Genomic DNA, 21839 nt, shown 5'->3' with positions numbered 1-21839 from the left:
ACGTGTTTTTTAACCAACACCCAGTCCCCTGGGTTCAGGTCATGACACAGGTTCCTCGATGCTGGAACTTCAGCCGCATGCACCTGAAGGGACACAGAATGGATGGCGTCAGACAATCCTTTACAATAATCCAAGATCAGATCATCTGTAATATTCAATAGGACAGCAGTTGGAACTGTGGGAAGTCTCATGGCCCTCCCCATCAGAATCTCGTGTGGAGAGAGACCTGTCCTCCTGTCAGGGGTGCTGCGCATGCTCATAAGCACTAAAGGAAGAGCATCTGGCCAACTCAAAGATGTGGATGCCACTACTTTAGCCAATCTATTCTTCAAAGTGCCGTTCACTTGTTCCACAATTCCTGAAGCTTCTGGTCGATAACTACAATGCAGCTTTTGATCGATATTCAGTGTGGAGCACAACATCTTCACTATTTCGCTGTTAAAATGTTTTCCTCTGTCCGATTCCAGAGAGGCAGGCACCCCGAAGCGCGGTATCAACTCCCTGAGCAACAATTTAGCCACTGTGAGTGTATCGCACCTACGTGTAGGGTATGCTTCAACCCATCTGGAAAATACGCATACAATCACCAACACATACCGAAGGCGATTAACTCTTGGCATTTCGATGAAATCTAGTTGCATCCTATTGAAAGGCCCCCCCGACCTCCCAATGTGACTCAGTGTGACTGGTGTTCGTTTGCCTACGTTCAGTTGTTGGCAGGTAACACATCGCTTACATACTGATTCTGCTGCTATTCTAAATTTGGGGCAATACCAAGTTTGCCTAAACACTCTCATCATAGCATCCCTTCCTAGATGTACTGGACCATGTATTTCTCTCGCCATGGGATTTGCTAATTCTTCAGGTAACACAGCCCTCCCATCTGCTGAAACCCAAAAATCCATTTCGCTTCGCCCGCAACCTGCTATTTCCCATGCCTTTTTCTCTGTTTCAGGTGCGTTCTCCTGCATCATTCTTAGCTTTAGAATCTATTTCGTCACTACAGTACCTCGCATAACGTAGAATCTCATCTAGTGGTTTGTTCTGCCAACAGATTAAATGTTGCTGTATCATCAAACAAATATCAGGTCTCAACCCCAAGACAAACTTTGACTCAAACTGCCCTATATCTTTGGGATCCATTACATCGAGTCCACTGTATTGCTTGAATGTTTTCAATAATCTCTCGTAAAACTCGTGAACTGTCTCCTTGGGTTCCTGCCTCGTTCGGTCTATTTTCACCCAATCTATATCCTGCGGTGGTACCGTATCTTTTAACCAAGCTATTACCCTTTCATACTTTCGCATGACAATCTCGGACGGTCCATTAGTCCGAGCATCCCTCACTGGTTCAGTATTTGGCCATTCAACACTAGTCTTGCACGGGGTCCACAAATCAGATGGGACCACGATGTCAAACAACGTGTTCAAATCAATCCACAATACTTTCGAGATCTTGACAAACCTTTCTACCTGCTTATACCACTCAACTGGATTGTCCCTTAACTTCGGAAATGAGTTGGTAAATGCAGCTAAATCTCCTCTACTCCAGGGCACATGTACATAATTTCCGTTTGATATTTCTCGCAAAGGGAATGCCTCCATGTGCATTACCCTTCCCTCGGGGGTCATCACATTTGCACTTCGTCTAACTGTGCCCTTTTTCGACCACCTTTCTTCCCATTTGTCCAATTCTCTCCACACTCTTATGCCTGATACCAGCTCTCTTATGTGTGTTTTTAGTCCAGTAGTTCTCTTCTCATCTAGATCTTGGTCTGCGTACTGTAATCTGTGGTTACTCTGTAATGCCCTTGTCCTAGATAAATCCACGGCATACCTGTCTGCCAAATCAGTCAGTTTCTCATGAAACGCTCTAGCTTTCCTAGTAATATCCTTTGCCATGAACAATAACTCATCCTGTTCATACAATTCTATCCTTTCCAAAGGCAATGTTCCATCTATTATCTCATCAACATCTGATTTTAAACTAGTAACATCGAGCCTCTTTGCCTTAATTTCAGCTTTCAAGACACTCAATTTAGCTCCTCCATCCGCATCTCTCCCATCCCAGCTCCGAGATCTACGTTTAGGTACTGGTGAGTTATAGGGAGTCCTCCCCTGTTCCCATCTCTCTAGGTCCCATGCCTTTCCATCTTCTCGGGGTGGGTGGTGAAACACTCCTTCACGCCTCATAGCCCCTCTCTCCCCATCCTGGCTAGTTTCACGGGATGCAGGGTAAGATGTTCCATTACTCCCTCTTTCTTCACTACTTCCCTGTGATTCCTGATTATTCGAGGCGTGGCGGGACCTATCGCTGTTCTCCTTTCTCAAATGTTGAACATCTTCTCCAAGTACATGATGAAGGCACCTAAATCTATTCTGAAAAGCTCGTACCATCTCATCTCCCCCTTTCTCCCAGAGACGGGACATTTCCTCACACTCTACACTCCTACTATTTTGTTCCTGCTGTTCTCTCTGATCTGCAGGACGTGTATCCCCTCTATTCTCTTGACTTTGGCCTTCCCGCCCCTGACTACTTTCGCTGGCCCCACAATGAGATACGGTCCCATTACCTCTGCTTTCCCATTCTGGTTCTGTTCTTGACCTATTACTCGGGGCTACTGCGGACCCATCCCATTCCCTCAAAGCAGCTCTTAATTCTGTATAGGACTTTGGCCGCGGTCCCCTTAGGTCCATCGGTCCTCTCTGACCTCCCTGTCCTGTGTTGGGACCTACAGATGTATCTAATGGGGTGTTCCACGTTACCGAACCTGGCAATTGCTTCCATGCATTTGTCACGTTATTCCTCCTTTCCATCTCAATCCTTTCTCTATCCAACTGCCTCTGTTCTTCCTCTCTATCTCTCTCTGGGTTATAGATCGATACTATAGGTCCTATGGTAACAGGCACCTGAAGAGCATCTGGCAATCCAAAGGACTCAACCCTTTCGGTGGCTGGCGTTTTCTGCACCACAAACCTTCCCACTACACTCTGTACTGTGCTGGGTTGAGGTGTCTCCCCACCTTTGGTAGGTGTCCATTCCGATATAGGGAGTGGTGTATACCCCTCAATGGCATTCCCATCTTCCCTTGCGAGCCCCCTATCTTCTATCACCCCCACTCTCGGAGGTGGTCTATCCATTAACAATCTGTTTATCAGATTGTCCTCCGACTCGCTTTCCTCGTCTTCTTCCATGAGGTTTCCTCCTCCTCCTGCCACCTCCCTCATCGGATACATTTTTTCCACCTTTATAACCTGTACCCTCCACCGCTTTGCTTCCTCATCCCATTTAGAATCTCGCACTGCTCTTACCGATCGCGTCAGTCGTTGTTGACGCCTGTTCAAATTTCTGTCGTGTGCAGCCCTAATCCATGCATTAAGGGCCTCAAACTGTGTTGGTCTGGGCGAGGGTTTCAATGAGGACATGGTTGCTTTTAGCCGATGTAACACCTCTAACTTAAACGTCCCGTACCTCGGGAACTGCATTTCCTCATTCCCTTCCGTAAGCTTATTCCAAGCCCCAATCCATAATATGGTATGCAGCCCAACATTCGTTGCCATATAATGAGCTGGCGTACCCTCCGGCGGAGCCTCTTCCCCATAATAATGTTCACTTCGTTTACGTTTAAAAATCCCTTTCAAACACTTAAAACACTTCATGATTTCGCTCTTTCTCCGCGTTTGTTTACTTCCTGATGATATTCCACCAATCTCAGCCCCGTTCTCACTAACTGGCCTATCCGTACGCGACTTTCCTCCGACGTCACTCTAGCCGCCCAACCAGAGCGCGGCTCTAGCTAACGTCACACCAACCGCTCAATCACAGCGCGGCTCTAGCCGACGTCACCCGTCCCCCTTCGCAGCAGTTCCCCTCCTTTCTCAGCTCGTCTCCTCGGTCATGCACGCGTCCCATTCATACTCTGAAAAATGATTACTTCCGTCCAAGCGATCACCTTTCTTGACTGTACGCCCACAGTCTTTCTGTAGTTGTCACCTTAACTTTGGCGAAATGTCTTTCCGTTTACTTCCAGACAATCGCCTTCTCCGATAGGTTACTCACACACACAGTAACTTTCGACCAGCGTCCGTTACTCATACACTCACTCTTACACTCCCCCTATCTTGGATCCACGGCGGTCAATGGTACCTCGTGACCTCCGTACTATGGTCGACAACTACCCTGGATGTTCGATACACCCAAAACCACTTAAGCTCTGGCCTGAACTTAAGATTTCACCAGTTCACCCGTTTACCAGGTAACCAGTTTACCAGGTTGCGCGCGCTCACAACCTTCTCTCATTCACACTACAGGCATTCAACTCCGCAAGACATTACAATACAAATACAACACAAAACACCGCAATCTGTTCACGCATGACCCTTTTTATACTCACTCTCCTCCGATACTGCTGCTTTTCTCGCACCGTCTGCACCTTTCGGCACACGATTCTTCCGCTGCTCGTTTCTCGACGTCTCGGGGCCTTGGGGTAAACTAACCTCTCTAGATTACCTTCCTCAAGAAGATAACCATCCTCACTCTGCTACCAACTGTTAACGCGGGATTTCTGGTTACTAGTTACCTTACCAGATCCCAAACCAAGTCGACTGAATCGTTGGTACCTGTCATTGAGTAAAAGGTAATCTAACAATAAGTCAATCAATTTAAGAACTTACACCACTCTAAATGATCACTGACCAAATTTAAGTTTCAAAGATTTAATATAAAGTCAAAGATAACTGAAGATACAAACTTCTCAAAATGAGATTCAGAAGATAAATTGGTATCACTATGAACATGAACTTTTTGAATAGTCTGAGTCTGAAAAACAGAATAATGAGTACAACTTCAAATAACATAAGCGTTGCCAAAATGGATACAAGTTGCAACCTCAAAGTCATTACAGAAAAGAAAATTAAGGTTAGTCTGTCCCTACACTATGCTAAATGACATCCCTACTTAACAAGATCTTTACCCCTCTAGGTGTCAGCCGTGGTGACTTCCTAAGAAGTTCACGCACTTCTCTTTGTCTATTCTCTGATAATGGGTCTCTCCTGATCAGCCTATCTGCCTACCCATCCGCTTCCTTAGGCTCCCAAAATCATCTGCTCTACTCTCCTCCCGGGTCGCTTTCCCTAATACCAAATCACATTTCCAATAGAAACGCCCCTTGGGACGCCCCTCACGTGGTACATCTTTGCGCGGTAAACTCCATGATGGTACTCTTCAAGACCCTCGTTATAGTTGACCTTGGTTCCCAGGCTTCTTCTCCAGTGCGCTGATACCCCCTGAAATTCCTGGAAACTCCTACAGGCCTGCGCCAAGCGCCACTGAACAAAGCCCCTTTCATTCTAGCTGATTAAGACCCTCGCACCTGCATACAGTCCGTCCTGCAGTGGGCCTCAAATTCCAGACTCCACCATATCTATAGGTCGTAAAGCACGCTCGAAGCTCTGAGCTGGACACCTCTCGACTTCTCCTCTAACGAGCACATGGCACATCAAAGGAGATGACATTATCAGCACAGGCCTCCTTGATTTACATGAAGCGAGTCCCTGCACTCTAAAACATTAACTTGATTTAAACAACATTCTTAACTAGCATACGTTTCTAAAACAACACATCTATAAAACATATATTTCAAACTTAATTCGATAATACATTTGTGGAAGAACCAGGTTAACCCCATCTCACATTATTTTAGCAGCACGTTTAGATTTGCTGTGAATTGCCCTAAGGCCTACACAATATACTGGATTTTTAGAGTTCTATTCAACTCTAACATGATTCCTTTAACATGAGAACATGAGGTTTTCATATTCATTCCAACATTTCTACATTAATCTCACACAGTTATGATTATTGTTACTCTACTTAAACATTCTATACACTTCACTACTGAATATAAGACACTCTGTGTATTTCACTTCTAAATATAAAACACTTGTGTGCAAAAGCATGTTTAAACTAACTACGTGCTTGTAAATATGGTGCACTTATACATTTTTTCAGACTTGTGCTCTCTCAAAACTGCCAACTGCTTACGGTTGATTAACTTTGTCACTTTCATTTTCTTGCTTCTTACTTAATGCCTTGTCTTCCTCTTCTTGTTCTCTGACTCCAAAGCCTGGCCTCTTTACTATCCCTTTAATTGGCTAATTTGTATAGTTCTGCTACTCACTTTTAGCACAAAATAATATTGAAAAATAGCACCAATTGTAGAGCCTCGAACACATAAATCAGTGCCTAAAAGGCCGTTTATAAGCTGCAATGTTATGTTTACAATGAGGGCTTTGTCTGTATGTTGTACATAATTGTATGGTTCCCTAGAGAAGGCCAAAGTTAGAACAGATAGACAGCAGCTATAAACGTTAGCAAATAAGAGGAAGGGAGGGCGTATGCATAAAGTATAGGTCTTACTTGTGCTGCAGCAGTTGTTTCCAGTGCTCCAGAGGGCCGGGCTTGGCTCTGCCGATCTCCGCTGCACCAGCAGCTAAGGGCCGGGCTTTGCTCTGCTTGTTCCCCAGCCGGGCGTTGCTCCGCCGGGCCCCTCCCACCCCCAAGACCAGCAGTGGGAGTCAGAGGCAAGCGCCAGGAGGCACATGAAGGCTCCCTCGGTGCTGAGTCCGAGGGGGGTCTTACTTGTGCTGCAGCAGTTGTTTCCAGTGCTCCAGAGGGCCGGGCTTGGCTCCGCCGATCTCCGCTGTACCAGCAGCTAAGGGCCGGGCTTTGCTCCGCTTGTTCCCCGGCCGGGCTTGGCTCCGCCGGGCCCCTCCCACCCCCGTGACCAGCAGTGGGCGTCAGAGGCAAGCGCCAGGAGGCGCATAAAGGCTCCCTCGGTGCTGAGTCCGAGGGGGGTCTTACTTGTGCTGCAGCAGTTGTTTCCAGTGCTCCTGAGGGCCGGGCTTGGCTCCGCCGATCTCCGCTGCACCAGCAGCTAAGGGCCGGGCTTTGCTCCGCTTGTTCCCCGGCCGGGCTTGGCTCCGCCGGGCCCCTCCTACCCCCGTGACCAGCAGTGGGCGTCAGAGGCAAGCGCCAGGAGGCGCATAAAGGCTCCCTCGGTCCCTCGTCCCGCGGGACGCGCGCGGGATGCGCGCGGGATGCGCCGGACGAAGCCCGGACAAAGGGCGGACAGTCTGTGACAGTCCAGGACAGGACGGGACTGGGCTGGGCCAGGGACCCTGATTCTTATTTGCTGGTGGACTTCCGTGAGCCACACACAGTGAGACTTTAACCTATTTAAGTCCTTCCCAAGTATTTGTATTAGGTGTCTTGTTTTACCCTGTGTACTTTGGTAACGTTTCTGACCGTACCTCCCAAACTATCATTCTCGGCCATGTCTAAACAAAAGGGTCCCCTAGTGCCAAACACCCTGGATAATTATCTGGTGAAGGTTGTGAGTAAAATTAATAGTGAGAGACGGCAGTCATTAGGGTTAAGTTGTTCCCCTATATCCCCTACATCTCTCACACCGCCCAATGTGCAACCTTCACCAGTACCACTGGCACGGGAAGACAGCAGTGATATCGTCAATCCCGATTTCTCTGCCAGTGACTTGCCCAAGCTAATCACTGCTCCCATAGTTGATCTAGAACTATCCCTGGATACTATGGTACAGAACCCACCGACTCCTGTGCCCAGAGCAGTCAGAGCATGCAGGAAAGTACAGACCAAACGTGGGGGGTCACGCTCTGCTAGAAGAAGACTAGTTTCTCCAACCAAAATCTCAGATAATGACGAGGCCATCCTGGTGAAGGGTGACACTATGAAATTAGAGGATGATCAAATAAAAAAATTAGTAAGCATGCTCGATTTAAAGATCAAGGGTATTGTTAAACCCCTTACTGCAGAGGTCAATAGACTAGGAGGCCTCCTCAATAAGACATTGGAGGAAGTAGGTAGTCTATCAGCATTGGTGCCAAATAGGTGTGAAATCCAGGAGGTTCACCCTGGAGGAGGGGTGGGAGGTAGTGAGAATGTTGTACAGCAACCCCCGCCCACCCAGCCCCCAGTAGGTGAGGAGGGCCAAGCTGTAGCCATAGAGGCTCCCACAACAACACTCAAAGAACCGCGCCAAGAGCGCGACTCATTCCAATTTGTAGTGGAAGCTTCTCCTTTAGTTTTGGTTCTGGCAAACGCTCCTCCCTTGACACCTGGGCAGATAGAGTCAACAACCTCTTTGATTGATAAAGCGCTGCGTTGGTTGACGAAAAACATGAAGATATCTCCCTGGGGAAAATAGCAGTTAGCAGGGGAAATCATCATGGCTAGAAGGGTAGCATGGCTTGGGGATTACTAGAAAAAATTTAAGGGTGATTGCATAGCCTTGAATTTTTCAAGTCCTGAGGTACTCCCAAACATATTGGCAAACGTATTCCCCCCACAACGTAGGGATTCTGATATGATCCCACTAACTCTTGACTTTTTCTACAGTAGGAGATGGAGTGTAGGGAACTTTAGTAGATCGTGGTCGAAACGGGCGCCTGTGTTGAGTACATTGGGTAGGGATGTCCAAACTAGGGATGGAGGTATTAGTCTGGAAAATCGGTTTGGGGTTCTGTCCTACCTGAATGAATGTGATTGACTCTTGAGGGCTAAATAAATCTGCAGATATGGCAGCAACGGAGACTGGCAGAAAGCATGGTCCTAAGGTTTGGAGCGGGACACAAACTAATATGGCCCCTATTCCTCGTACAATTCCACTGGAGAGATCTCACCTCACAGGGCAGCCTATAGAGAGTAGGAACCTCTAACTACTACAACTAACTTGCTCGGATCCATTTGGGGAATATGATTGCCCTGAAACAGACGGGCTCCCCCCAGAGAAGAACTGCCTCGTGCCCATAAACATAGAACATCACCCAGTGATTGAAAGCGTGAGCCCAGTAGCTAAAATCTCGCAGGATTCATCCAGCATTCTACCAGGGTTGGCTTTTCTTTCATGGAACCTCGCTGGAATCGATAATAAGATAACATCCCCTGAATGGTGTAGTTTTGTTGACCAGTACGACATCATCCTCTTTCAGGAATCCTGGTCCATGGTGCCAGTTGATCGCCTGGGGTTCCTCAATTTTCATGCTCCAGCCACTAAAAAAATCTAAAGGCCGTCGTGCTGGAGGCTTGATTATTTGGGTTCGACAAGCCCTATGCTGTAAGGTGCAACAAATTAGTTCTCCTTGAATGACATCCTGTCAGTTAAAATCACATGGGAAAACGGTCAAGGGGTGGCTATCTACAATATTTATGCAAGGGGGACAGCAGGGGGACAAACATCTGAGGTAATCTCAGCTCTTGATTAGCAGCTTGAGGCACTCCCTACACAGTTGTCAACTATAGTAGGTGGAGATTTTAACACTACTTTTGAACCTCTTGGACAAGAGGATCAGTTTCTCGCTGCTGAGGAGGACAGCAAATGGGGTGTTCCCCAGCTTGAATTACCTGCTGTAAAAAGATGGTCAGCTGTAGCAATACAGCTTAAGGCCCTATGCTTAGTTAGAGGGCTTAGAGCAGCAAATGGACGCACTCCGTCCGATCGCATGGGAAAAAAACACATTCGACAATGGTAGGCATTCTAGCCATATAGATTACATCCTGGTGGACATAAGAGGTTGGCACAGTCTGATAGATATGACTGTTAAAACCAGGATGGAAAGTGACCACAACCCACTCTGTATGGATTATCAAGTGCAGATGGGGACTAAAGAACCGAAACCGGGGTGTGGGAAGGTCACCTTGGACATTGGTGCTTCCAATAACATGCGCCACATTAAATGGGGTAGTTTTATTGAGAACCCTGAGAAACTGGAGGTCCTTAAAAACATGGTTGTCGAAGAAGTGACTAATCTAAATACTCACATTAACAAGTCAGACTTTCCCCAAATAATGTTTGAGGCACACATCCACTTCTTCGCAAAACTCCAACTACTTTTTAGGAAAATAATAAAACCAGACAAGGGAAATAAAAAACAACCAAAGGAGGGGTGGTATAATAATGCATGTAAATTAGCCCGCCAAAACCTGAGCATAGAAATAAGGGGCAGGAACCCCACAGAAGTGAGAAAGGCAAGGGAGACTTATAGGCTTGCCCAGAAGGTAGCAAAGAAATAGTGGGATGAGGATCAATGGCGTGATTTGAAATTAGCCTGTGGAGCAAAGGATTCAAAACAATTTTGGGCCAATGTGAAATGGGACAGAGGAGGTGTAGCTGAAGCCCCCCAAAACATTGTTGCAAAACAAGAGTGGGTAGATTTCTTCAGACCACAATATGCTCGTAACCGAACTGAAGAAGACTGCCCACTACCCCCAACTATGTTTTATCAAAATCAGCTTTTTACAATTAAAGACGTTAGCATAGCGCTAGATTGCGTGACCGGGGGAAGAGCCCCAGGCATGGACGGCATCCCCGCTGACGTGTTTTTAAGTGATAGATCATCTTGGTGTCAGTATTTTGAGTGTCTAGCTAACTCTGTGGCTAGGGGTGCGCCAATCCCACCCTCATGGAAAGGTGCCGAAATAATTCCGGTTTTTAAAAAGGGTGACAAATCTCTACCCAGTAACTATAGACCCATTAGTCTTATAGACTCAGCCCAAAAACTCATGGGTCGTTTAGTGCAAAACAAACTGCAACAATGGATAGAAGAACACAATATTTTGTCCCCATATCAAGCCGGCTTTCGGCCATGCACTAGTGAAATTGATCAGGTTTTCTATTTCATAGCACTTTACTGGAGGAACGTGGCCCTAACTAAGGGGACTCTTTACGCGGTCTTTGTAGACCTGAAATCGGCCTTCGATTTGGTCCCCCGTTCCAAACTTTGGAAGGTTCTCGCTGAGTCAGGGATATCCCCGGAGCTATTGACTCTCCTCGTCCGCCTGCATGAGAACAACTACGCCAGAATCAGATGGGGGACGCAGGGTGAGGTGACCGACTCATTTCCTGTCGAGCGTAGTGTTCGGCAGGGGTGTGTACTGGCACCCACGCTGTTTTCACTATACATCAATGGTATTGTGGATCATCTTAACCGTTCCCCCACTGACGCCCCTATTCTGGCTGGGCCCCGCGTGCCTGTTCTCATATTTGCGGACGACACGTTGATTGTTTCCCGGACCCCGAGTGGGCTCCAGAAGGCTGTGAATGCGTTCGGACAATTTTGCCAACTGCGTGGACTTGAGATAAACACCTCAAAAACCAAGTTCATGTCCCTGGATCAGCGGAAAACCTTCAAAGGCTCAATCAACTTTAATGGAACTCCACTAGAGCAGGTAGAGGCATTTACGTATCTGGGAATATCTCTCCAGAGTAATATGGGCTGGAAAAGTCACATTGACATGGCTGTTTTAAAATTTCACCAGCTTGCAGGTGCCTTAGCAACAAAGCACAGAGCTTCTTTTACTAAGCCAATCACACCTGCCCTAGAGATCTATAATATGAAGGTCATCTGTGCCACCTTGTATGGTTCAGAACTTTGGGGATTCAATTACCTGAACCAACTAACAATGGCGGGGAATGAATTTCTACGTTGTTTAGTCGGGGTCCCCCAAAGTACTCCTACCATCCCGCTTTTATATGATCTTGGCAGGAAGAAAATATTGAGGATATAGTACGGCTACGGCCCCTTCTATATTGGAGGCGTATCTGGACAACTCCAGAACTAGCTCACTACGCCCTTGCACTAAAAGACATCATTAGGGCTGATCACTTTCATTCTATCCAATGGCTTAAAGAGATAAGGGGCTTATTAATAAAGTTGGAGCTTGACCACCTATGGGTAGAAGCAGACGTCCCAAGCTTCCCGTCAAAAAGAATTCTGAAAAAGAAGTATTGGGAAATTATTTGGATGTCCACCCATAGTATCTGTATAAACACTAATTTAACAGGGCGGTTCCTTGATTTTAAATCTCGCCCACTCTGTGAAGCTTACTGGGATAACATAGAGGGTCCGCTTGACCGAAAGCTGTATTTCCAGTTTGGAACTGGAACCTTACCTGTAAAAGCTTTCAGTTATAAGTGGTCAGCAAATCGGGAAGACAAATGTCATAACTGCAAAGATCTGATTGAGAATGTATGCCATTTGCTGTTTGTATGTCCCCTCTATACAAGCCCTCGTGGCAAGTGGCTAAAACCAACGTGCATCAATATGGGCATCCGGAGATGTATTGAGGCGTTAAGGATATTGGAGACAGATTGCTCACCTTGTATAGCGATTGCTGTTGCCAAATTTCCTAGGTGGGCCTGGATTATACGCACTCGCACTTTAAACTCTGTAGAAGTTAGCCAATGAACCCTAAGACACTTAAAAAGATGATTGATCTTGTTTTATGTACATTTTTGCTGTTTTAAAACATCTTTTTAAACATGTGTTTTTTTAATTCATAAACGACAGCCACAAAGATTTAATAACTTTTTAACACTGTATTTTTTATTGCTATTTAGTATTTATAATGTTTGTGTCTAATGGTTGTAATAGGATGTATAATTTTGCTTTTATGACATGCTGTCAAATAAAGCTTTTTGAAAAAAAAAAAAAAATAAAGCATTAGGCAATTAATACCTGTCACAATTTGTTGCAGCGAAGCAAAACGTTTTCTTGCACATTACACGGCATTTTGCAAACAGCTGGACTCGATTGGAGATTCACTGTTTCGCTTCCTTGCAACCTGGTGGAACCACTACTAGCCCCCAGTTGCACACAATATACTGCATGGCTAAATACTTAAAAAAGCCCAAAGGCGAGACCGATTGCATTGCAAATGCTTGTTATAAATCATGCCCACTCTTCTTGATGAAGGCATAATCAATTAGTTATCAGGCATGGACCCCGCTTTTTTCCCTAACTTCCTCTGATCCATCTTGATGGACAGCGATGGAAGAGCCAGGGAAGAATTTGAGTGAGTGGGGCCGTGAGGCCGAGGCTAACAAAAATGGTCCCTATGTTGCGTATCACTCGCTCTCGCTCTCTGAATGTCTCCCTTCACCAAGATTGGATTGGGAATAGAAAGTTTTTTAGGCACGCTAAAAAAAGTGGCCCACATTTGCATATTGCCTTTCCTCAAAACACAGCTTCGGGGAAGTTTTATAAACACCTGGAAACAAGTGAGGCCACTTCTGCTCAGGCCTCCAGCCCCCGCTCAGTATGCACACATTAATTGCCAGCCCAGCAAAAGAAAGGGAGTGACTGACACCTCTGCCCGTTGATATAAGGGAGGTAATGGGTGCCATGTGCCTCCAGAAAGGCCACTCAGGGCCCCACTGGGCTGCTGGCGATATATGAACAGACCGGACACAGCCCAAATACCCCTCCAGGCTGCCAGAAAAGCAGCCCACAGCTGTAACTTCGATACCGGCCCCATGGCTAGTGCCTGAGTGCCCGCCTTACCACTGCGACCCTGCCCTTCACCAAGGCAAAGTGTTCCCGGACTTGGCAGCTGATGCAGGAGCTCAGAAATGGAAGAGGAGACTGATCGAGCAGCAGGGCGCAGGAAGTTCCCCAAGGTCACTGCAGGAGTCTCCAGTCCAAAAATGCCTACCTTCACTATGTCACACTGCGCATTGTGGCATTCAGTGTGCACCTACATGACATCTCCCAAGTGAAGAAGGGTCCTTATGTTCTCCTTTTGCTTTCTTAGTTTAGCTGGACCTACACACGTCATTGGTGCAGCAATTTCGTAGCAAATGAGAGCCCGATTGTTCAATGCATCAGTAATACACATCCTCTTGCAAGTACGGGCTGGTGTTTGGGCAGGTGTTTTCCAACAGCCTCTGTGTGGTGAGACACATTCCAGGGGTTACTTTAATTTGCAGAAGTCTTCTAACACTGCAGTTGTTGTTGTCGTGGGCCTGGAACAAACACCCTTTCATCCATGGTAATATAATAATCAGCTTTTGTTCATTAAATATAAAAAGCAGCTTTAATTGTCTGAGAGCTGTGGCACTATGCAAAAATAGAAGTACCCACGTTTCTCGGTACCCACTTCTATGCCACCCAAAATTCTATTCCGCACGGAGAAATACAAGGGGGGGCCAATAGGCCCCCACGCAAGCATGGCGGGGCCCGGCCCCTCCCACACCCCGTCCCTTTCGGGGCCGCTTGCCCCGCGCCCTCGCCCCGGAAGTACTGGTGTGCTTCCGGGGCGAGGGGGCGGGGTCGCGGCGGCGAAAGGGTTAAAAGCCTGGGGAGCGCGGGAAGCGGCCTCTTTGTGCCCGCGCTCCCAGGCTCGCTCCTCGCCCCACCGTGGGGCCGTAAGGTCATTAATCGGTGAGCAGCATTTTAAGGTCCTTACGGGGGGGCGGACCCATTCACGAAAGGGGCCGCCCGCGGGAGGGGCCATTGGTCTCTCTCAGAACTTCAGGGGCAGGATATGATATCCCGTTTTAAAGGGTGCGGGGGAGGGAGTCTACGCTTTCCTCAGGCTGGTAGCCACCCCTCACAACACTGTGACGTCACTAAGGTGCGCGAGTGTCTGGGCCCTCCTGTTATGGTTAAATGGAGTTCAGGGAGCGCACGTGGGTGTAACGTGCCCTGGGTTGCGCATGCGCATCTTCAACGTGAGAGCGCAGCTGTAAAAGGATCTGACACCGGTTGGCGACCTTGCCGTAGGACTTTATTAAAAATATTAGAATGCAGTTTAATTTTCAGGATGATTAGATTACGTTAGGAAACACGCTGTACTAGCTATTTGTTAAGGTTAGCCCATCATACCATGTCGAAACGGATGTCAATCTAATCTTCTGAAAAGTGTGCATTTTAATAATTGTCAGAAATGTTTATTTGATTAAAATTTTTGATTTGTTTTTATATTTCAATAAATACGGCCAGGGGGGGGGCCCCGTACCCCCCCTTGACTTCCAAAGACCCCCATGTGTCGACTGGTTGAGTTGGGTAATTCAGTCAGTGTTTTAAGGGGGGAGGTGGCCGGCAGTCCAAGACCATGCAGATTCGGTGCAACCTGTTCAAAGTACCGAAGCAAAATGTTCCAAAAGCTCCATCGCTTCCCCTGCAAACCAGGTGCAGACTGGACATTTCATTCTAAATGGCCAATAACGGGAATAATTTTTAACGTTGCCTTGACGATATGTAAAGTATGGACAAGTATGAACATTTACAAACACGACTAACAGCATAAATTGGAAATACACTTTTTTCTATTTCTTGTACGTTTTGCTCTGGAGATAGCCAATACCTTTAATTTGTAATACATATGTGTGTATAATGTGCATATTTAAGGGGCTTTTGGCAGCACTCTTTATCTATTGTTTTGCTGCAGTGCCATTCACATGTTGCTTCTGCCCATACAGCACACAGCATGGGGCAAAGGGGCAGCCCACTTCAGCTATTGGCTTAAGTGACTGTGACTGATGCCATTCTGCTACTGTACAATATGCACATCTGTACCCTCCCATACCAATAAGTACTGATATAAGATGCGTTTCAACATAAAAAATATACATTGAGGATTTTAGACAATTTTTCCTTTCATGTCATGCGTGCCTTCTTAAAAGTACACTCACAAACAAATAAATATTTGCAAAGCCAAAAGGCCAGCAGCCAATGCCAGACCTACTGACTTTGCTATGATTGTTCTATAGCTTTATAAATGTGGGGCCCATGGGAGGAGATAAGAAATCTGGAGGATTGAACAGTGACTACAGGGAACTGGATGTCATCGTAAAGAATAAACGAGATGGTGGTGTGGGCCACGTGTTTATATTCCCAGTCAGATGAGATGTGGGATGTGGGTGGTGGTGGATATGGGAGGATTCTTGTTCTGGAAATATCCCTGAGATGCCAACATGTATTGAAGTTGAAGTTGAAGTTGAAAAGATTTATAGAGTGCTCTAACACCATGCGGTTTCTTGGCGCTATTGACAAGGTGTATGTACAGTATGCTGTTGTGTACAACCAAAACTAATACAATGTTTTTTTTTTTAAAAACATCTGGGTCATGGAGAACCTCAAGGATCATCTCTCCCTTGCTGTTTTTTTTTAATATTTTCATGCACCCCGGAAGCAACTGCTCCAGGATTACCAGGTGAATTTTCAAATGTACACTGATGATAACCAAATCAACTTTTATCTGGGAAATAGCCCAGAACCGCAAGTAAACATCAGTTCACACCTCATGAGTTATATGAAGGAAATCTACTTTGACATGAATGGAGACAAAACTGAAATCCAGGAGACAGGAGGGATGGAACCAGACCCACAACCTTTCTTCACCTAAAGTGAAGATTTGGGCAATCATCTTAAACACTCAGCTCTTTTTCTCACCTCTTGTCCAAGCTATGGTTAAAGTTTTTCACTTGCTACTGTGCTTCCTCTGAAATAATCCCCCTCTTTTTCAACCTTAGTATCAAGTCGGGCACACAAGAATGTTGATCTTGGTACGTCTAGCATACTGTAATATCACATTCATAGGGCTTCTTCAGTAACTAATTGTCATGCTCCATGTGTCGCAAAACCAGGCAGCCAGAATGTGCTTGCACCTTCACAAAGGTGACCATATCAAACCATCATAAAAAGCGCTTCATTGGCTAATGGACCCAATGGATTCAAGAATCAAGGTCTCAGGATCTAGGTCCAAAGCCTAATAGGGAAAGGCCCCAAATACTTATGCTCCCTAGCCCCAATATGAGTCAGCCGGGAATCTTCTCTCGATGATGGCACATAGAGTTTCAAACAGCAGAAAGAGGGAGGGAGATCCTTTGGAGTGTAGGACAAAGCTTGTGGAATGAAGTCCAGGACCTAGCTTGTGGAATGGAGTCCAGGGCCACGCTTGTGGAATGAAGTCCAGGGCCTAACTTGTGGAATGGAGTCCAGGGCCACGTTTGTGGAATGGAGTCCAGGGCCTAGCTTGTGGAATGGAGTCCAGGGCCACGCTTATGGAATGGAGTCCAGGGCCACACTTGTGGAATGGAGTCCAGGACCTAGCTTGTGGAATGGAATCCAGGGCCACGCTTGTGGAATGGAGTCCAGGGCCAAGCTTGTGGAATGGAGTCCAGGGCCACGCTTGTGGAATGGAGTCCAGGGCAACGCTTGTGGAATGGAGTCCAGGGCCACGCTTATGGAATGGAGTCCAGGGCCACACTTGTGGAATGGAGTCCAGGACCTAGCTTGTGGAATGGAATCCAGGGCCACGCTTATGGAATGGAGTCCAGGGCCACACTTGTGGAATGGAGTCCAGGGCCACGCTTGTGGAATGGAGTCCAGGGCCACGCTTGTGGAATGGAGTCCAGGGCCACGCTTATGGAATGGAGTCCAGGGCCACACTTGTGGAATGGAGTCCAGGACCTAGCTTGTGGAATGGAATCCAGGGCCACGCTTGTGGAATGGAGTCCAGGGCCTAGCTTGTGGCATGGAGTCCAGGGCCACACTTGTGGAATGGAGGCCAGGGCCACGCTTGTGGAATGGAGTCCAGGGCCACGCTTATGGAATGGAGTCCAGGGCCACACTTGTGGAATGGAGGCCAGGGCCACGCTTGTGGAATGGAGTCCAGGGCCTAGCTTGTGGAATGGAGTCCAGGGCCACGCTTGTGGAATGGAGGCCAGGGCCACGCTTGTGGAATGGAGTCCAGGGCCACGCTTGTGGAATGGAGTCCAGGGCCACGCTTGTGGAATGGAGTCCAGGGCCTAGCTTGTGGAATGGAGTCCAGGGCCACGCTTGTGGAATGGAGTCCAGGGCCACGCTTGTGGAATGGAGTCCAGGGCCACGCTTGTGGAATGGAGTCCAGGGCCACGCTTGTGGAATGGAGTCCAGGGCCACGTTTGTAGAATGGAGTCCAGGGCCACGCTTGTGGAATGGAGTCCAGGGCCTAGCTTGTGGCATGGAGTCCAGGGCCACGCTTGTGGAATGGAGTCCAGGGCCACGCTTGTGGAATGGAGTCCAGGGCCTAGCTTGTGGCATGGAGTCCAGGGCCACGCTTGTGGAATGGAGTCCAGGGCCACGCTTGTGGAATGGAGGCCAGGGCCACGCTTGTGGAATGGAGTCCAGGGCCACGCTTGTGGAATGGAGTCCAGGGCCACGCTTGTGGAATGGAGTCCAGGGCCTAGCTTGTGGAATGGAGTCCAGGGCCACGCTTGTGGAATGGAGTCCAGGGCCAAGCTTCTGGAATGGAGTCCAGGGCCACGCTTGTGGAATGGCCTGAACCCAAAACCTGAGAAACAAAGACAACTATGTGCAGTCCACAAAACAGTTAGACGTGAGCTTTTCAAACTTGCTCACAGCTCAATTCATCTCCTCTCAGCAAAGGGGGGTGGCTTCTTATGAAGAGTACTGGACAGGGTTTATCTCATCTTGTAGCGAATCATCGCAACACCAAAAAACACTTTCTGCTCAAAACGACAGAACTTTCATGTAAACAGGGGACAGGCATCACGTCACAAACCCCCCAAATAAATACATATCACCCTAGTCTCACTTTGTTCTGAATGTTTTCCTCTCTTTATCTATCTTATATATTTGTATTAAACTCCAATATTCATCTGCATTAGGTACCATCACTATCCATGATTACATCAATAAGCAAGAACCCACATACATACACACGCATGCACACACAGACACGCACACACACACACAAACACACTACACAGATATACTGAGAACCCACAAACAGCAGGTGATCCGGCTTGAGATGCATACTGACCTTTTTCAAAACTATACAGGCAAGGAATATCCTACATGCAATTTTCTCCCTGGCACACTACATCTACAACGCTGAGTACACCACCAAATGCAGAACTTACTTTGCTCATCAGTAGTACCTTGTTGTTCCTCTTGCAGCCAGACTGGTATGAGCTAATTGACCTAAGTGCTTAAATATATGTCTGCGGGATATTTAACAGCAATGAAACGAGTAACCTACTTCCCGTAGCAAATGTCAGGTTGAAACTTCCAGTTCCTGACTGTGAATTACATTTAACCCGTTCAAGCCCGCAGCTAATTTAGTTTTCGAAGCCGACCGTTGTCTCTTGTATTCTATAGTAAGTATTTGAAAAAAACTTCTTGACACTTAAATACAAAGTGAACCAGACGAGTTATGGCCTCAAAAGGGTGTTCGGTACATCAGGCAAATTAATATATCCACCTATCATAAACCTGCACTGTGCGATCAAACCTGCTCGACTCGAACCTCAGCACAATTGTTCTCCCCACTATCCGGTGTGTGATTTCTGCGGTCCACGTTTCGCAAAAAGACCTATTTTTCGATGAAACCACAATCTTCCCTGTATTTTATACTTATGGCGTCACTTCAACCTTGTCTTGCAGATTGCTTCCCCCACATGCTGCCCAATGCTAAACCCAGGTCTATACATCGGGGATATATACGTTTGGTAAAGCCTGTCTTCAATAATACATGATTGGAAGTTTCAGGCTATCTGACGATATATCCCATATTCTTATAGATGTTGCATTTAGAGAGATATTAAACCACACAATGGTGTTTAATTTCTATTTCTTCATTATGAGGTTCAGCGTGGCTCTCTTTGGCCCTTCGGTAAAAAAGAAAACCTCAACCGGGTCCGGTTACTTCAACAATAACTGCAAATCCTGCTTATGAACATACTGCCCGGGCCATTAATATCTATATTGCCTTTGCCTACCAATTCTTTTATTGCCTGTGCTTCTGAAGCGCTGAATATATCCAGAACATGATGTGGATACAGCATGAGAGCTATTACCAATGGCTATTGATGTACATGTTATTTACTTCCAGTGACACATAGGCTCTCTAGGACCATTGATGCATACAGTGCATGGGACATTGATTTCTATGGCACCGAAGGTCTTTGATAAATACTGTATGATATCGTTAATATTTTTTTATATAGTATGTTGCAACATTGAGTCACATACATTGCAGGTCAAATAATGAATATATTGACTGGAAACTTATGGGCATATTTTATGGGACAATTGATTCACATATGTTGGGGATATTGATGCATATATATTCAGTGATCGTTTTGTGCATCAATCACTTTGACAATCTTTTATTAAGCATAGTGCTTAAGGATTGAATTATTTCAGTATAAGTTGATACATCTTACACATTTTATATGGGTATATCACACATGTCTCACATATCACATATGTCACAACAGGGAAAAAAGTTGGTGTCAATTGTACTCCATTGTTCAGTATTTGAATAAAACGTTGGTGTCAATTGTACTCCATTGTTCAGTATTTGTATAAATGTGATAGGCGTGGGGGCTATAGGCCCATCATATGTCTTCTGTGTTGCAAGTCTGCCAAAGTAGATAATGCAACTGATACCAAGAACAGTATTTTGGCAATACTAAACTGCTAATGGGAGTACTCATGCTCTGTCACCTGCTAGAACTAGTACACAATACAGATACATGTTCAAATGTAGATATATGTAATATACTTTTCAAATGTTTAAGACAATTATATCTCACTTAGCAAGTGGTAACTAATCACAAACAGTTACTGTTGGACCTTACACCCTTGGTGTAGTTTTCCCTCAACATTTTGCTTTCCATCCTCCTGTTGTGCCTGGCATCGTTTTTGCCAGTTTTAAGACCTCCGGGCACTTTACTATTGCTAAACAGTACTAAAGTGTGTGTGATCTCTCCTTTAAACATGGTAACATTGGCTTACACCCAATTGGCACATTTAATTTACTTACTAGTCCCTAGAAAACTGGTACTACATCTACCCTGGACCTCTAAATTTAAAGCAACTAGTGGACCTGCAGCAAATATTATGCCCTAGCTTAAGTAGCCTTTTAAACATGTCTTACGCTTGTCATTGCAGCTGTGTGTCAGTGTTAAACTGCCATTTCGACCTGACAATATAAATCTTTTGCATAGTAAAAACAAGTAAGTATGAGAATGCACTCCTTCCCTTAAATTATTTTAGCCTTTGATCCAAACACTGTGTGTTTATATGTGTGTGAACAGAAGCTGTGAAAATGTCCCTTATCACAGCTAATTTGAAACATGTCCCAAAGGGCACTTTTCTCTGACACCCGTCTGTCGCACTGCTGAAAGGGGAATAGTTCCTGAGTAGACTACTTCCTCTGAAGTTAACCATATTTTTTATAATGTGTCGATAATGAAACCACTCCTTATGTCATACTTCTTCCCATGTATTTCATCACCACGGAGACAGCATGATTGCGCCATAATTCTTTATTTAACAGTTTCCAATGCCTCCTGCTGCCAATCCAGGCTTTCAAACAGTGACACGTAAGGACAATCATGTTTCAAAGTGGTCTCATTTCTTTAGTTATCCCCAATGCATTTCGGGGATCTTCGTGAGAGGTTCACTAAAACAAATAGAAAAAAACAGTTCAACAGGCAGTGAGGGGAGAGTGCAGGCATCGCAATTAGTAGCGTTTTTTTGTACACAGTAAGATTGAGCAGCGAGTTGGTGTAATTCCATTAAACAGTTCGGGCTGTAGCTTTGTCTAAAGTTTCCTGTGGAAAATTACATGGGGAAAACGTGTTTTGGGACCACCCTTTTTTCTCAGCACCTGCTTCAAGAATCACCCCAAAACTTTCAAGCCAGGAGCTGACCGGAGCACCCCACTAGTTTTGAAAATTTAGCGAAGATTCGTCAAACGACGCCAAATCCCATCAACTTTGGCGTCATTAGGTGAACTCACAGTAACCGGGGAATTTCTATGATTTTGTATGAGAGAAATGTCCTACTAACTATAACGTGCCTGAAACCTATGGGTTTTCAGTAAATTTCAAAGGTTTTTGAAATGCTAATTTCAAATTATAATGTTCATTAAACCTATGGTTTTTTCAGTCAATTGGGATTTTTTGGGGGGTGATCTTTTGTAACTTTAATATCCCAAAAATAGTTTTTGT

At 46.0% G+C, this 21839-nt stretch overlaps 1 protein-coding gene across 1 annotated transcript in view; it reads right to left on the bottom strand.

Annotated features, from left to right (window-relative positions):
- LOC144753646 (adenosine receptor A3-like) overlaps positions 1-18818 on the bottom strand; it is a 52435-nt gene extending 33617 nt beyond the window's left edge. The window contains exon 1 of the mRNA XM_078641268.1: positions 18741-18818. The gene's annotated coding sequence lies outside the window, so the exon portion shown is untranslated. The remainder of the gene's footprint in view (positions 1-18740) is intronic.
- Positions 18819-21839: the final 3021 nt, after the last annotated feature.

Source organism: Lissotriton helveticus, chromosome 5_1 (assembly GCF_964261635.1).
Source record: "Lissotriton helveticus chromosome 5_1, aLisHel1.1, whole genome shotgun sequence".
Taxonomy (NCBI): Eukaryota; Metazoa; Chordata; class Amphibia; order Caudata; family Salamandridae; genus Lissotriton; species Lissotriton helveticus.
This window is presented reverse-complemented; position numbering and strand designations above follow the sequence as displayed.